Source organism: Cheilinus undulatus, linkage group 3 (assembly GCF_018320785.1).
Source record: "Cheilinus undulatus linkage group 3, ASM1832078v1, whole genome shotgun sequence".
Lineage (NCBI taxonomy): Eukaryota > Metazoa > Chordata > Actinopteri > Labriformes > Labridae > Cheilinus > Cheilinus undulatus.
The window spans coordinates 52,739,708-52,758,893 of record NC_054867.1 but is presented as its reverse complement, the minus strand read 5'-3'; positions in this window follow the sequence as shown (position 1 = coordinate 52,758,893).

Here is a 19,186-nt window from a genome sequence, read left to right as displayed (position 1 = left end):
ATCATTTAAATCAGTGCAAGTTTTCCCCCCTTAATCTTTTACATGTGAAAACGAGGTTGATAGTTTATGGTTAAAAGTTGACCCTGTTAGGCCCTCAGGTTAAAACCAAAACATATCTAAACACAACCCAGAGGTTCAGCGCCTGAATTAGCTGAGCCTAGCAGAAATCCAGAAGCTTCCAGCGCCTCTAAACCTGCATCATTTAAGCGTTAAAATCCTGCAGATGCAGGGTGTGTCAAAGCTCTACCTGTATTGTGATCATGAACAGATCTATTCAGTCTTGTACCAGGATGCAGATCTTTGGCATGGAGCCGGAGCAGGATCTGGCCCTTTCATTTGCTTCTCCCAACCATCGTCCTTCTTAAAGACTTTGAGTCTCTGAAAGCTAGGAGAGTCTGTCAGATGAATATTTTTGAAACAATGCATTTTAAAGGCAAATGACCTATTTTTTTTTGCTGTTTATGTGAAAGGACTCCTTGTTACCACATTACCATCACTGCAGCGCTGCCTGTGACAAAGATCAAACCTTACCGCTCATTTTCAGTTCTGCATGTATTATCAGTGCATATTTAACTGTCATGCAAAAAGAGTTGAAAGATATGACAGAAAAGGATGAAACATCCAGAGCAGTTCATGCATGCATTATTAATGCCTAAGGGGAGTACACCTTGCATGCAGAAACATCATATAGGAGCAGAAACAGACAGATTCTCTTATTTGTAATAAATTAACTCGGGTGGGTTTAAAGGATGTCGTACATCAAGAGTTTTTAGTGTTACTGCTGCAGGAACAAGTGCTGTCAAATGATCCAGAATTATTTTTAATTTCCAAATAAATCCGCGTACTGAAGGCCGCACCATTCCCCCAGGGATCAGCACCCTAGGGCCACTGCCAGGGTTAACCCTCCAGACCTCCAGGCCCATCCTTGAAAGTGGTGAACCCACAGTCTGGCAGCTCTGTGTCCCTTTTGTTTAGGTTGAACCTGACAGAGAACATGCAAAGAAGCCTGCCGCAACATGCCTTGATATCGCACTTAGAGGTTCCCAGTTAACCAGTTCATGGTGGCTTTGAACCTTTGTCTGGACCTTTGCTGAAAGAATAAGATAGTGGTTGAATGCCATATTTTTCCCTCTTAAATCTTCTGTATTTAATAATCCACTGGGGGCCGGATGGGAAACTGTGGGGGCCTGATGTGGCCCCCACGCCTCCAGTTGATTATCACTGCCCTGTTGGTTGCCATACCAGCTGTATGTGCCTATACAGGCCAAAGTCTTTAACCCTTAAATGCCTATTGTATCATAATACAGACTTTTATGGGAACTCTAATCAAATGATCAATAATTTACTTAAAAAAAAAAATAATACAAGCAGATGAATTATAAAAAAGCCCTACAGTGGATTATCAGTTGCCAAAAATGCCTTAATGTATCAAATGTGATATAAAAAATATGTATGTAGTTTTATGGAAAGTTTTCTTTTTTTGGATTTGGGTAGAAGGTTAAATATTTCACTTACAAAAAAAAAAAAAAAAAATGGGAATTTTCTGGCTATTATTTGAGGTAACAGGCTTTAAGGCAGGGGTGTCAAACTTAAGGCCCGGGGGCCAAATCTGGCAGTAAACCTGGCCTGTGGGATCATATCATATTTGTATTTTAACAGGGCCACTGGTATGAGGTCTGCAGACTTTCTACTGTATAATAGCATCAACGTAACTTTGATAATTTAAAATAACCTTGTAAAATCATAAATATCTGAAAAAGCAAAGAGTAAAAATATTTAGATAAAAGGTCTGGATAGAAAGATTTTTAAAAACTAGATAAAAGGTCGGAAAAGATAATAATCCATGTTTTCATTTCATATTTCCAATTTTGCATCTCATGATTTTGACTTAAATTTCTGACTTTTAGTTTTCATTTCATATCTTTACCTTTTCAATAATAAATTTTACTTTTTTATATCATATTTTGACCTTTTAGATTCACAATCTTAAATTCTGTGTCATATTTGGACCTTTTCATGTCCTAAATTTGACTTTTAATCTCATATTTTGACCTTTTGAACTCATAATTTCTGATTTTATCTCATATTTTTCTCTTTAAAACTCATAATTTCTAATTTTACCTAGTATTTTTCGACTTTAAACTTATCATTTCTAATTTTACCTCATATTTTTCTCTTTTTAGCTCTTAATTTCTAATTCTGCCCCATATTTTGACCTTTTAAACTCATGATTTCAACTTTCTATCTCAGATATTTGCCTTTTAAAAACATTTTGACTCTTGGATTTTTGTTTTGACCTTTTTAACTAATAAGTTTGATATTTAAACTCAGATTTTGAGCCCTTAAACTCATCATTTTGACTTTTTTTTTCTCAAAATGATTAATCATCTGTTTTTTCATATTTTTTTACTGGTGAAAATAAAGTTGACAGTTTTTGGTTAAATGTTGGCCCTGTTAGGCTCTCAGGATAGGCCTAAATTCAGAATCTGGCCCTCGTTGTGACTGACTTGGTCTAAATAGTCTGGCCCTCAGGTCGTCTCATTGGCCCAGGCCCAAATCTGGCCCAGGACCCAGTATGAGTTTGACACCCCTGCTTTAAGGGGTTAACATTACAGTGTGTTTAAGGTCTGAACTACTTATTTTTTATCTGCACCGATCTCTAATAATGGTCAGAATCCTATAGTCTGCATCTTTAACCCTCTGAGCCCTGTGCTATTTTTAACCATTTTGTCTCTCCTGGACTTTTTGTCTTAAAAAACTTGAGGAAGAAAAACCCTGGGCTGCACAGTCAAGCTCCAATCATCACTTTTCAGGAAAACCTGGACTTTAAGAATAATGTATGCTGCAGTAATTCCACTGGAATTAAAATAATAATAATTTCTGTATAAATAAACACAGTAAACCACAATGACTGTTTCAAACTTGTCCTCTCATCTCTTGGAGACAAAAAAAAAAAAAACCTTCAGTGACCAAAAGTCTTCAAGACATTCAAAAAGAAAAAAAAAGCCCTTGTGCTTTTGGAAATTTAAGTCATAATTTAAAGCACTTCCTGTCTGCATGGTTCAAAAGTTATTTAACTTTAAATAACACATGTCCTTTTTCCTAAATGATAATGTCAGTCTAAGAGGGACATAAAATATGCAGGAGTGCATGTACAAAATGACTCACTGATGGCCAGTGATCTCCAGATGAATGTATGCTGTCAGCCTTTTTTATAGGGAAGGTTTTTTTAAAGATGTGTTTTAGGGATAGAGTCAGAAAGAGGGGGAATGACAAGCAGAAAAGGAGCGTTGGCCACCCGGCAGATCTACATACAGGAAAATTTACTTATGACTGAGTTTTCATGGCACAAGAGGGCAGCTGTGGAGGACAGAAAGAAAAAAATTCTGTACATAAAGGTAAAACAGAAATAATTTTAAATAAAGGATTTAGGATGATGATGAAATAAGTGAAAAAGCTGCGAAGGGATGGATGAACAGCAGACTTGTAGAAGATGTGAATTAAAAATGAGGGAAATAGACAGAACAGTTCTTTCCCTCCATCTCTCCTCCTCCATCCCTCCATCCCAATGAAAGGAGCGTGGCGAGCTGTCGCCGCTTAGCAGTTAGGAAGCTGATAACTTGCCGTAATCTGTCACAACACTCATTACTGTCTACCCCCAACACCTCGAGACACACAGAGGGATGGAGAGAGGAGGGGAGAAGAGGGAGAGAGGAGGGAAGAAGAGGGAGAGAGGGAAGGAGAGAGGAGGGAAGAAGAGGGAGAGAGGAGGGAAGAAGAGGGAGAGCGGGAAGGAGAGAGGAGGGAAGCAGAAGGAGAGAGGGAAGGAGAGAGGAGGGAAGAAGAAGGTGAGAGGGAAGGAGAGAGGAGGGAAGAGGAGGGAAGAAGAGAAGGGAAGATAAAGAGAAGAGGGAAGGAGAGAGGAGGGAAGAAGAGGGAGAGAGGAGGGAAGAGAGGAGGGAAGAAGAGGGAGAGAGGAGAGAAGAGGAGGGAGAGAGGAGTGGAGAAAGAGGGATGGAGAGAAGAGGGAGAGAGGGATGGAGAGAGGAGGGAAGAAGAGAGGAAGAAGAGAAGGGAAGATGAAGAGAAGAGGAGGGAAGAAGAGGGAGTGGGGGATGGAGTGAGGAGGAAGGAAGAGGGAGAGAGGGATGAAGAGAGGAGGGAAGAGGAGGGAAGAAGAGGGGAAAAGGGATGAAGAGCAAAGGGAAGAAGAGGGAGAAAGGGATGGAAAGAAGAGGGAAGAACAGGGAGGGAGAGAGGAGGGAAGAAGGGGGAGAGAGGGATGGAGAGAGGAGGAAGAGAGGAGGGAAGAAGAGGGATGGGGATGGGAGGGAAAAGGGAGAGAGGGATGGAGGTGGGAGGGAAAGAGGGAGAAAAAGGGGAGAAAAAAGGGATGGAGAGAGGAGGGAAGAAGACGGAGAGAGGGATGAGAGGAGTGGAAAGAAGAGAGAGAGGAGGGAAGAAGAGGGAAAGAGGGATGGAAGGGAGAGAAGAGGGACAGAAAAGGGAGAGAGGAGGGAAGAAGAGGGAGAAAAGGTTTGTGGATTAAAGGTTATGAGAGGAGGCAATGAAAGAGAGGAATAGGAGAAGGAAGTGAGAACAGATTAGGACAAGGAGGCATGAGAATGAAAAAGCGTAAAGATGTAGAAAAGAATGGAGCAGAAGGAGAGGGACAGAGTAAAAAAAAATCTGAATTTCAAACAGGACTTTTACTTCGAAAATCCCTAACACGAAGAGTGACTGTCCCGTCTTTATGTTTCCTTTGGCAGATGTGGAAACTGAAGTCTTCAGCCATAGTTGAATTTTAGAGACTTCATAGACACATTTCAGCTCCAGGCTGTCAAGGTCATCAAGAAACAGACTGGAAACAGATTCCTCTGATGTGGACACACAAACTTGCTAAAACAAGGTCAATATGACTCTTTATTGATCAACTTCCTGTCCATTTCAGCCAAGAAACACCTTGTGAAAAAAATGGGTAAGCCATTGATTTTCCAGATTCTACATGCATGAGATTCAGCGCTGCAGACTTCTCAATAAAAAAAAAGAAGTTAGTAGTAGAGGCAGGTTGCGCTCAGCACTGCGTCTGCAGCGACATGGCTATTGGGGGTGTAGTTATGCATTACATGCAGCTGCAGTGAATAATCGATACTAAGAGGGTAGCACGAAATATGAATGAGAAACAGCAATAGAAATTAACGACTGGATGTAATAGTGACATTTTAGCACAAAAAAATCTGCATACTGTACCTTTAAATCTTTATTTTATTCCATATTTTGTCTCTCTTATGCTGCAAAGCTAACTCTTTTATTTTGCATCCCTTATTTAATGATGAAGTTATAACTTTTTTTTTTCTTTTTGCACCATTCCCACTTTTCTGTGCACCCTCTGCCCCCTCTCCTCAATATTTCCCAGTTAAACCAGTCTGTTTGTGTATCTGAGTCTGTTTTGACTGGCCCGGACTCTGTGTGTATTCCCCGATCTGTGTGAGCTGGAGCTGACGGCGAGCCATCCAGCAGCCCTGTGCTGGATTTCAACACTCAGCAGATGCCAGCGCAGGATCAGCATGGCTCAGTGTAACACTGCCGCCCCCTATTGGTCACTGTAAATACAGCAGCCTGTGAGTGCAGAGATGAAGATGAAGGTGTACATTTTTCTGCAAGTTCTCTGCAACTTCTCTCAGTTGTATTTGTATTCTTCTTCAGTGAATGCAGATTTCAAAATGTGTGCATTTCCCACTTTTGTCCATTTGCACATCTATTAAATACGGAGCAAAACTACATCTGTCAAACGTCAGAAAGTGGCACAAAGAGGCTTCACAAGCAGACCAGCTGGGTGGGAGTCTTTATGTTTTTTAAGGCCACTTCAGAGGCAAAGCACACATTTTTGTCAACATACTTTCAGTTCTACTTTAGGTACAGATTCATGAGAGAGAAAAGGAAGGAGGAGAGAGAGAGAGAGAAGGACAAGTGAGGGGAGAGATGATTCAGCCACCTCACAGGTGGGCTGTGAAATGAAGAGAGGCACCAAAGACACTCATTTTAAAGGGAATCCTTAAAAACTGCTGAGTAATTTTCAGTCCTCACAAACAAGAAGGAGACTAGTGAGAGAGGCCAGCAAGACACCCATGACCACTCTGAAGGAGTTCTAAGCTTCAGCAGCTGAGATGGGAGAGACTCTGCAGACAACAACTGTTGGCCGGGTTCTTCACCAGTCAAAGCTTTATGGGAGAGTGGCAAAGAGAAAGACACTGTTGAAAAAAACTCAGATTCAATCTGGACTAGAGTTCACCAAAAGGCATGTGGGAGACTCCATGGTCAAGAGGAAGGAAGTTCTTTGGTCTGATGTGACCATCATGGAGCTTTCTGGCCATCAGATAAGACGCCAAACACTGACATCACCACAAACACACCATCCCCAGTGTGAAGCACGGTGATGGCAGCATCATGCCGTGGGAATGCTTCTCAGCAGCCGGCTCTGGAAGGCTTGTAAAGGTGGAGAGTAAATCTTCAATCATATTCAGTCTGCAAGAGACCTACGGCTTGGGAGGAGATTTATTTTCCAGTAAGATAATGAGCCGAAGTGTGCAGAGAAAGGTACACAGTAATGGTTTAAAGACAACAAGAGGAATGTTCTGGAGTGGCTGAGTCAAAGCCCAGATGTCAATCCAAGAGAGAATTCATGGCTGGACTTGAAAAAGGCTGCTCACGCTGGGTCCTCATGCAACCTGACAGAGCTTGAGCAGTTTGGCAAAGAAGAATGGAGTAAAAGTGCAGAGTTCAGATGTTTGAGCCTGACTGAGGCTCATCCACACAGACTCAGAGCTGTGACTGCAGCCAAAGGTGATGTAAAACAGAACTCGGTAACTCGTAGGTCACGTGATGCACGTGAGTCATGTGATTTAATCACGGCGGAGCAGTCAGCCAGGCAGGCATGGAGGAAGCATTGGTCGGGCTGCAGCAGATGGAACCAAATCGAGCCGTTTAAAGCGAGCGATGTGCTCAGATTTGTCACCTTGAGTTGGCCGGGTTTTTTCCTTTCCCTGGGATCAAATGAACCAGAGAACTTTATGAACTTTGGGGAGGGATTATTTATTGATTGTGTTTCATTGACACTTGGCTGTTGCTCAATTGCTCATTGTCTTTGCATACAGGTGTCAACTTTATGGTCATGACCAACTGTATATATGTAAATATCTAATTACTTCACTCAGTACTACTTAATACACCTTAATTGCGTATGTGTTTATCATACTGGTCCTCAACTTCCTGGCACTGATTCTGACACGAATCTAACCACAGAAAAAGGAACTTGTTATGGGTCTTAAAGGGGACATATTATGCAAAAATCACTTTTTCAAGCTTATCTAACAAAAATATGTGCCCCTGGCCTGTCCACAGTCCCCTCAAGTACCAAAAAACTCCATTCCTTCCCTCCCTCTCTTTCTCCACCTTTTAGAAAATGTGTGCTAAAACAAGCCGTTCTCAGATTTTCCTCTCGTGATGTCATGTGGGGAGTTAGCCCCGCCCCCCAGATTCGGTTAGCCCTCCCCATTTTGGGGAAAGTTCCGCCCCCCTCTACTGCCCCCCTCAGCTGGTAGCTGAGGGGGGTCAGGAGAGCAACAGCAATTTCCTGAGAGGGGCGGAGTCAGACAGCTCAGTAAGATTTAAAGCCACAGACACAGAAACAGTTTGTTCTGAGAAGGGCTGAAACAGAGGAGTTTTTAGACATTCAAAAATCTGATACTGGAGTGTTTTTTACAGCACGTACCTGTGTTGAGGACCTCTGAGACCAATATAAAGTCATCTTAAAGGAAATAAGTGAAGGTAAATATGTGACATTGTAATATTTTATCACTACAGCTGCAGGGAGGCGCTGGTTTGGCTTCATTGAAGTGTGGTGAAGGACAATAGAGCATGCAATTAAAGCAATTTGAAAAAAATCCACTACTTTATATGCCTCAAATTATTTGCAATCAGTGTGTTAATGCTGACAGCCCTAGAAATCATTTTATTGATACCATCTTTTTTGTTTTTAGAAAACAAACTTTTGGTAGGTTGGGACAAAATGTAGAATGCTCAGAGATGTTACAGTACTAATATGACTAATATTGTACAGTAAAGTCAGATAAGATGGGACAGATGATGCCACACTATGAGATACTCTTTATTTTTTGGTGTGTTTTCGTGGATCCAGCATAATTTCCTCTGCCTCCATGGCAGGTTTTATAAATAAAAACACAAAGATGCAGAGAAAAGAGAATGGAAAGAGTCTGACTGTAACATTCTGGCAGCATCTGTTGTGAAATATTAAAACATTTGGGATCAATCTGGATATGGAAACAAATGAGCGAGTAAAACAAGAAACAAATGCAGATGTAAGAAGAATCAGAGCAGAAAAAGCTCAACATGAATCCCACTCCTTCAACTCGTTCTTCCCGAGTTCTGGCTCTGCTTTTATCTTCATGAAAACAGCTTCACAAACAACAACAAGAACACAGAGCAGACTGCATCCTGCCGCAGGTGAGACGTTTTGGTTATGAGAGGAAAAGAAAAGCCAGAATTAAAGATCAAAATCCAGAGCGGGAGGTTGCTAGATTTGGCTTTTGATTACTCTGACCCCCCCCCCCCAACTCCACCACCCCGCTCGCTGCTTTGATACCCGGAGCTCCTCTTCCTCCTCCTCCTCTCACTGTGGTTTTGATTGTTGTAAAGTCCTTACACATCACTTCAACTGGGTCAGATAGGAGGAGGAAGGGAGGAGTCGTGTGTCTCTGTCAGAAACTCTTGTTGCCTTTGTGTCATATCACCTCGCTCATGTCAGCTGTCATCTCTGTGGTATGACACCACAGCTCCATGTTTCACATCAGCACAGACGGAGCTGGTACAGGAGACAGAATTGTGTCTGTGCAGAGGGGGTTCAAGTGGAAGCAGGGCACTATGTTCCAAAAAGTGGACCGTTTTGCAGTTTCTCCCCTCATTTTTAATGCATTTCAAACTTCAAGTAAGAGCACTGGATTAGGAATGCAAAGCAAATGTTGCAGAAGCAGGTGGTTTAACTGTTGCTAAAGGTGCGAGCTAACCTTCCAAGATGATGTTTGCTAAGGCATGGCCAAGGAGTAAACTACATGAGCAGAGCTCTGCTGTAAGCTGTCAGATTAACACAGGATCACTCACTATCAGTGGAGCCAGCTGATACATGAAACTCTTCATAAAGAAATGTTTTCTAGTTCTGTTAAAACTGCAGCTACAGCTGCATCCATGCTAATCTCATCTCTGGTCAGCATTATTGGTCTGACATTGAGGGTTTAGAGCAGTGGTTCTCAAATGGTGTGGCAAGGCAGGTCTAGGTGTGCCGTTGGAATTTGTACAATACGTTATTACAACTTTATGGCAGAAACTGTAACCAGGCCTGCCCACAGGTCTGGCTGGACCCCTGAAAAACCCCTAGATAATGAGACCGCCCCAGTTGGGATTTATTGATGATATCAGTGTTGGATCAGTAGCATTGGTGCTAGCATCCTGGCTAACAGTTATCTCGTTAAGAGCTGAAAAGCATGGCAAGCCATAATTGGGTTGAACTGGTGTTAAAGTGATTAATTTGTGCTATTTTAAACCCCATTAACCCAACTTTTCTACCCATTTTTGTCACTTCTTTTGACTGCTTTTGACCCATTTTTGCAACTTTTTTGGAACTTTTTACAACATTTAACCCATTTTTGCTACCCTTTTGCCACTTTTTGCACAATTTTGCTGTTGTTTGACCTTTTTCTCCCAACACTTTTAACCCTTTCTTACCATCTTGTTGTAACTTTAACCCTTATTGCCACCGTTTTGCCACTTTTTGCTCACTTTTGCCTTTGACCACTTTTTTGACCACTTTTGCCCTTTTTTCTTATCACTTTTATCCCATTATTACCACCTTCTTACACAGTTAATCCTTTTAGGCATCCAGTAAAATCAATCTCCCACTACTAATGTGATAGTTCAGTGGCAGAATTGTTTTGTAAAAATACCCCTGACCAGTCACCACTTTGAGTTATGCTGCACCAACCATATGCCTTGCTTCAAATGTATTTGCATCATCCAGTTTGTGAAAGGACAGCATGGACTGCAACTCAAGAGCAGGAAGAGTAGAGAAAATGAAGAAAATTAAACCATTATAGCTGTTTTCGCACTTTTATTTTCAGAAAACAATATATTTATATTAGCAAAAAAAAAAAAATGGTGGCACCACTGGTGACCAGTGGAATGTGAAGAAATGCATCACTGCTAGTTCTATTTTTGCCAATTTCATCCCACTAAATGCCACTAAAATTACACACTATACCTTTAAAATGAGGGTCCATGCCCTAAAACAGTGGTTCTCAACTGGTTGGGTTTCAGGACCCACCATCAGTGAGCAAAGAAACGACGGTGGTGGACGGCTCCTATCCCTGCGCTGCAGGACAGAAAGATTTAGAAAATCTTTCATACCATCCGCTATTAGACTTTATAATTCTACAGGAAACAGATGAGAAACCCAGACGAGTGAATCTCCCTTTGGGGATAAATAAAGTTCTTGTATTGTATTGTATTGGATCACTTCGTCAAAGATAACTGCAACCCAAATGTTGGAGCTTTTTTTGGTCAATCAGATGTATGTGACTAAAGAATAATAGAGCTTGGGCCTAAGACAGTAGAAAAGGTGTAACAAAACGACGAAACAGGACAAAACATGCATGTTTTAGAGCAGCGTTACTCAACCCTGCTCAACCAAAGAGCCAAATTATTGAAAAATGCCTTTACAAGAGCTACAATGTAAGTGGTGAAAAGTGGCAAAAACTGATTAAGGTGGCAATAAAAAGAAGTTAAAGGTGGAAAATAATGATCAAACAGTGAAAAAAGGGAGCAAATTAGGCATAAAAGGGAAAAAAGTGAGTGAAAAGGGGAAAAACAGGGAGAAAAAGTGACAAAAATGGGTGAGAAGTTACCAAAAAATGAGTTACAGGCAGCAAAAATTGGCCAAAAAACAGCAAAAACCTGACAAAATTAGAAAAGCACTCAGAGAGCGCAGACCTCCGCCATTAGCCCTATCTCCCAATAGTGAGGAATCCTTTAAAACACAGGTGTCAAACTCAAGGCCCGGGGGCCAAATCCAGCCCGTGGTGCAGTTATACCCGGCCCACCAAATCAAATCGTATTTTTATTGACTGACCTACCGGTTTGAGGTGTGCAGATTTCCTCTAGTTCAAAAATATTAGCTTAACCTTGATGATTTTAAATATCATTTTTAAGTTGTAAAAATCGGAATAATTTGTGTTTTATTTCATATTTTCAATTTAGCATCTGAAGATTACAACTCAAACTTATGATTTTGACTTTTCATTTCATGCTTTGACATTTTCAACCCAGGATTTTGACTTCATATGTCGCATTTTTATCTTTTTGATTCACAGTTTTACATGTTAAGTCATATTTTGACCTTTTCAAATCCCTACTTTGGCTTTTTAATCCCATATTTTGACTTTTAAAAACATAATTTCATTTTTTTCTCAGATTTTGACATTTAAATTATTATTTTTTTTTACTTCTTATATCATATTTTGACCTGTTAGACTCCCAATTTTGAATTTAGGTCACATTTTTTAACTTTTTAAGTCATAATTTTGAATTCTAGCTCATATTTTGACATTTTCAACTCCTAATTTTGGCTTTTTAATTCAATATTTGGACTAATCAGACTCACAGTTTAAAACTTTAAGTCATTTTTTGACTTTAAAACTCTTTATTTCAAATTTGAGCTCATATTTTGACCTTTCAAACTCATGATTTCAACTTTCTCCTCATATATTTGCACTTTAAAAACATATAATTCTATTTTTGATATCATGTTCTGATCTTTTTAACTAATAAGTTGGATTTTTTCTCTCAGATTTGAGCCTTTAAATTTATCATTTTTACTTTTTATCATCAGTGCTATGTTTTGTTTTTTTGTTTTTTTCTTTTTTCATATTTTATTACCGGTGAAATGAGGTTGACAGTTTATGGTTAAATGTTGAACCTGTTCAGCCCTCAGGCTAGACCTAAATCCAGGTTCTGGCCCCTGCTGTGATGGAGTTTGACACCCCTGCTATAAAAGCTTCTAGGATCCAGACAGTGATCCAGACCAAAATCTCATCAGTTCTTCCTTATGCCATTTCTGACATTTCCTGAAGATTTCATGAAAATCCGTACATGACTTTTTCAGTTATGTTGGTAACAAACAAAGAAACCCACCCGATCACATTCCTCCCTGGTGGAGGTAAAAACGACTGTAAAAGTGACTAAAATGGTCAAAAATGTGAGAAAAATGGTCAAAAGGTGTCTGAGTGGCACGAATGCTGAAAACAGTGGCATTTAAATAATGCATAATGGTAAAATGAGGCTTAAATGGGCAAGAAAGTGGCAAAAAAATGGCAAAAAAAAATTGCAAATAGCAAAAAAAAAAAAGCAGAATAAAGAGGCAACAAACTGGTGGTAAAAATGGGCAAAAAGAAATGGCAAAGTGGGTTTAAAGATAAACAAATGGAAAAAAACTGCAAATAAGGGCAAGGGAAATACACAGACAAAAATAAAGGTTGGAAATTAAAGCCAACGGGTTTAATGTGGTTTGTATTTTATTGATTGTGTTTAATGTCATCTTCCATGTCTCTGCTCCATACCAAACAGATTTTACATTGGAGTTAAAGATTTTTGTCTGCTGTTGTATGTCTCTGGAGTGCCAGATGTTCCTGAGCTGTAAAAAGGCTAGCCTTGCCTTCCTTGAAAACAAAGCAGCTCCCAGCACCAGATGAAATTGGACGGAGAAGATGGGGATGGGCACACACCATGAAAACCTGTGTCTAACACCACCTGACAGGCTCAGACTTGGAACCCCCAAGGGAAGAGGAAAAAAGGCCGACCAAAGAACACCTGGCGGCGGGATCTCCAGTCTGACACCAAAAGACTGGGATACACCTGGTCACAGATAGAGAAGGACGCCAGTGACCAAGTACGCTGGAGGTCCATTGTTGACGGCCTATACCCCAATAGGGGTATCAGGCGAAAGTAAGTAATGTGGGGATTCAAACTGATTAATGTGACTTGCAACGGGTAAGTTCTGAGGTCATAGTTTCCCTTTATAAAGGTTTTCTGGGGGAATAAAATTTCAAATTAGGACACAAAAAGGCCAGGCATTGAGTATCACTGTTTTATGGAGTCTCACAGACAATTTGGCTTAATTGTTTTCCCAGGCGCTCATCCACGATCCACTGAAAAGGGCTACACGACCCACTTTTGGGTCCTGAGTCAGTTGAGAACTACTGCCCTAAAATTAGGGCAGACCCCCCTGAACACACACACACACACACACACACACACACCCATTCACACCTGCGTGCCTTTTCCATAGATCTAAATAGTCTGTCAGAGGCAGGGGCGCCGAAAAGGGGAGAATAAGGAGAAGGATTCTCAGGGCCCATGATTGACAGGGGCCCCTAATACAATTATAATACTGACAAAATAATATGACACTCAGTAATAACCGTACAATCACACATACATTTTATTTACAATATATTGCACTGTAAAAAAAATTCCGTTAAATTTACGGTAAAACGCTGGCAGCTGTGGTTACCAGAGATTTACTGTAAAAATTACGGTGAGAATGTATGAGAAAAAACGGTGTTTTCATTCTACAACTGTAAATATTACAGTTCAAACCTGTTTTTTTTTTAACTGTAAATTTCTGTTAAAAAAATACAATATTGTAACCGTTTATACAAGGATTTGCTGTAAAAATAACAGTTATACTGTAACCATATTTACGGTAATTTGCTGTACAACTTACTGTAATTTGATGTAGAAGTTACAGCTCTATTACAACATTTTCTACAGGGATTGGCTGTAAAAATAACGATAATGAAACAAACCTGTTTACGGTAAATTACTGTAAAAACACCAGAAATCCTGTAAACCTAAATACAATCTATCTCAGTAATAAAAACAGTAGACCCGTATAAAGTTAAACGGTATTTTATTATAACTACTTAAATTTTACAGTAAATTACTGGCAGCTGTGGTTACCAGAAATTTACCGTAAAAAATACAGTACAAAACATGAGAAATTACAGCTGATATTTGCAGATTTTACGGTAGTAGCAAAATACTGCCCAACTTTAAATTTTACAGTAAATTACTGGCAGCTGTGGTTACCAGAAATTTACTGTAAAAAATACAGGACAAAACATGAGAAATTACAGCTGATGTTTGCAGATTTTACAGTAGTAGCTTAATACTGCCTTACTTTAAATTTTACGGTAAATTACCAGCAGCTGTGGTTGCCAGAAATTTACTGTAAAAAATACAGTACAAAACATGTGAAATTTCAGTTAATTTGCTAGATTTTTGCAGTAGTGCCCTAATACTCCTACTTTTAACAAAAGATTCAAGCTCTCTGATAAACAATAAGAAACTCTGCAGTTATATGTTTGCAATAAAAAACCTTTCAACACATCTGATAACTTGTCTGTATACTCACAAAGCAGTTTAGATCTTGGAAGAAAAAGCTTGTGTCCATATGTATGACAGGTAGTCCTTGGTGTAATGCATGAAGATGAAACAAAGTCACTTGCCCCTAAATGATTCAAGAGTAATGAGTCCAGTCTTGACTGAAGAAGGCCTTCCACTTGGGAAGCTTCACATGGCCAAGAAACTTCATCTTCTTGAAGACTCGAGCACAGTTCATCAGGTGTTCTACTTTGGACTGGCTCCATCCTCTCTGCAGGAAGTACATATACAAAACAAAGTTAGAGTGATTCAGTGCTTCAGTTTAATGCCTACACAGATGTAAATTTGAGAAAACTAGGCTCTAATAAGCCATGCTTACAATCAGCACAACAGAATAAAATAAACAGTGTGTACAGTACATACAGATCATTTCTATAATAGAATATGGTGAAGAAACGCAAATGTACCCACAAGTGCCAGCTATTAAGTCAGCAATCACCTAACAACAGCCAATTACTTTTCCGTTATTGATTATAATGAGACAGTTATGACATATTAATTGCAATTTGCTTTTCCTTTATAGTTTAGAGCTGTGGTGCCCAGGCTTGTATCCACTGAGCTCCCCCCTCCTTCACATATCCAAGAAGATACGGAACCACAAAAAAAAGTGACATAGCTATTGCTGTAAAAACTAAACATAAATTTGAATTGATTTCATTGTTTAAAGAAGTTTTAATTTTGGCAGATATTTTTAATTTTAGTCTTAGTTTTAGTCTTTAAGTGAAATGAATTTTAGTTTCAGTCACATTTTAGTCATTTCTGTCCATTTAGTTTTAGTCCATAAAAAGTCCTCACATTTTAGGTTTTACTTTTAGTCCAAGCATTTATTGTCTTGCTTAAATCTGGTACCAAGTCATAGTGGAATGTTCTCTGCACCCTGCCAAACCTGGGGTCCCTGCTTTCTATAGCTGAGAGACAGAAGAGCTACAGCTGCATTGTTTTTGACAGAATTACCCACAGTGGAGAGATATCATGGATTTTGAATGTCCAACGAAAACTACATTACATTCTAGTCAAAAACTAAACTTAGTTTTTGTCAGTTTTAGTCATCACAGATCTATTTTTGTTCGTCTAGTTTTTGTCATGGAAAACAAAGCTGTCGATGAACATTTTTAGTCATAGTTTTAGTCGATAAATTAACACTGGTTTAAAGCTACACACAATAGCCCAAACCACAAGTGTTAGCAAAAGACCTTGGTATGAACCATTCATAAGGGTTATATTGTGATTTTAGGTAGTTGAACCACAAGATAAATATTTGCAAACTATGCTCTTTATTTATATATTTACTTGTAAGACCACCCAAATAAATATAGAATTTGCTTTTACATGTAAATATAATATATAATTTTATATATAATTTCTATATAATTTCCCTTCGGGGATGAATAAAGTTATTATTGTATTGTATTAGGGTAAGCCTACCCATTAAGCCCAGGCACCATTTAAGCCCACTTGTGACTTTGAAGTCAATTTAAAAAAAAAAAAAGAGGGGCCTGTCTTATGCTATACATTATTTTGTCCAATCACACAATTTCTTAATTATATGTCAGTTTTTGTTTGACACCAATCACATTTGTAGATATTGAAAAAGGCCCGCCTACATTTGTGCAGTCTCAAGAAGGCTCAGATAAAGTCGCCTCAAAACTTTGGTGTTTTGGGACCCCTCAGAAAGAACCTCTTTTCAACCATTTTCAGCCACTGACTTGTTAAGTACATTCATATTATGTAATTTGAGAGATTATTGATTTGTTTTTTGTGTATAAACAGGTAGTTTTTTGTAATTTCTTACTATTTAGTTTTATGTGAAAAGATGAGTCATGCTAGCTAGCGTAGCAAGCTAATCACTAGTCAATACATGTAGCCCTACTGATAGATACACTGCTTAATGATTAAAAATGATAAGTACACAAACTAAGTGTTTTCTGATTCATTTTACATAAATCTTACATAAAACTTTGAACAAGAATTCCTTGATAATTCAGAAAGTTTGGCAGAAGAGGAATAACTGTGATGGCAAGTTTTGCAGCATATTTAGCCTACAGGCATTTCTTTAAACATTTGTTTAATTTTGGTGAGAACATATTATCTTCATTTCCCTGGTAGTCACTGTAGTACCATTTAAGCCCAGTGTGTTCCATTTAAGCCCATCTTATGTGTTTCAATAGAAAAAAATGAAATTTTGAGGTTTGATAGCTTTTCGCTGTAATCATGTTGGATGTTGTTATACTAACTTCATTAACACGAGTACATCACAGATCACACACTGACCAGAAGAATTGTTATGTCAGTTAATTTTTCATAATAAATTGTTTATAGTGAGAAAAATGCCAACAAAAAAAGAGGAATTACAGCAACTGTCCTAAAATCATCATTGTTACAGCCAAACATTAAATCCAAGTTCAATAAGATATTGTTGATTCACTGTAATGTCATTTAATACTTTTAAAAACAAACACATTTTCTTTATTTTGTCAATATTGAATCAAATTTTGTCAATATTAAATAAAATGTTCAATGAAATGTTAAATACTGAAGCCAATGAAAATTAGGTTTAGGCCTACTTAGTCATGTTTGTGGTGGTCCATTGTTACAAGCCAAACATTAAATCCAAGTTCAAAAAATAAATTGTGTTTAACATGTATAACATGTTACTGAATTAATATATGTTTACTACTTGAAAAATGTAATGATTTTTTAAATTTCTGTCAATAAACGTGGTTGTGGGCTTATTTGGAACACACGTGGGCTTAAATGGTACTTAGGTACCAATTAAGCCCATGCCAGACTTTTGACTTTATTCATAACATTTCTTTAATTTGTTCTCTAAAATATGCATAAGTAAATAAATATACCTTCAAATGAGGGATTAATCCTTCATTCTAACAAATGATCATGTTTATAAACCATCTTAGTATCTATGAAAAATACGTGAACTTAGATTTTGGTGGGCCTAATGGGTACACTTACCCTAAATGCTTTGGGGTACAAAAGGATTTTGCTGTAACAAAGATGATGGGCGCTGAATTTTAAATCAATCATAATGAAAACATATGACTCACACAGAAAACTGTATTGGCCCCCATATGGTGTGATCATCAGAACACTGAGAACAAGCTGGACAAAGCAGTGGCATGGCAGTATTCTGGGTATTTCTACATGACCAGATTAATGCAGTGCTTGGTGTAAACTACATAAAATAAACATAAAATGGCTTCATGTTGCTTAAAGAAAGATTAATCTAAAGAATTTATTGAGGTATGTACAAATGCTGTGCAAGGCTTACCATTATTTTTCCTTGATAACTGGCGTCTTTTTAGAAGAGTGGAATACCGGAGACAGTATAAAGTAATGGAGTCCTAGTCACCACTAGCAGAAGAAACAGGACCTTAAAAAAGAGTAAGGAAAAATAGAAAGACAAGGTAAAGCACCAAATCATGTCAACTTAGAAGTTTTGAACACTTATGTATGCACTGATTGCAAAGTACTATCCAATTTTTGAATTCACTCAAAAAAGGAGGGGACCCAATCTCTTCTTGTCCCGTGAGCTGAATGTCTTGTCACATCCCTTGTGTTTTGTGGCAGAAGCTACAGCAGACACAAAATGCAGACATACATGTAGAGTGATCCAGCTGTCAAGCAGTTATCAGACGGGTGTTGCTGTGTTTATATGTTCTTCTAAAATCAACACTAAGCTGTGACTGGTGCTACCCTCTCCACTTAGAGTGTGTGTTGATCCCACAGCTCTGTATGTCATCTTGCTTGCCCTTGCGCTTTTTCTGCTCACAACAGTTTTGGTTTAGAAAAAAATGCTGCACATCTATTTCTTTTTTGTTTTTAAATTTGAAAATTTGGATACTATCAAACCTAAAAATCTGAACCAGAATCTTTATTGTCATTGTACACAAGTACAACGAAATTTTGCACAGTTCCATTCAGTGCAATTATTATTACCTCTGCCAAGGAGGTTATGTGATCGGCAGGGTTTGTTTGTTGGCAACATAACCCAAAAAGTTATGGATAGATTCTGATGAAATTTCCAGGAATGTCAGAAATGGCAAAAGGAAGAACTGATTTGATTTTGGGACTGATCCAGATCATCGTCTGGATCTAGGAATTTTTAAAGGACTCTTCACTATTGGGAGATAGGGCTAATGGCGGAGGTCTGCGCTCTCTGAGTGCTTTTCTAGTTTATTATTGCAACTGCTCTGGGATATGTGCTGTTTTTCAGTCTGTTAGTTTTGGCTCTTATTGTCCTGAACCGTCTTCCTCAGGATAGCAGTTGTTACAGGTGACAATAACACAGTTATAAAAATAACTGATATTGTATCACATGATGCACATGGCTGGAAGGAAATAAAACATTTTGCCAGCATTACACTATACCATATAACTACCTCTAAAGAGGAAAAATTATTACCTCTGTAGGAACTCCTGAGTGGATCCCAATGCTGGTCAATGCATAGCATGAGCTGCCTTGAAGCCTAGCAAGAGGCTCCTGGGAGGATGATAAAAGTAGAAAAGAATTACAAGCAAATCATCCATTACCATCCAAATGAGTCTTTAAAGTGTTTCTGAGATCCACTTACTACAAAAAACAATACATGGGGCAGGCTTT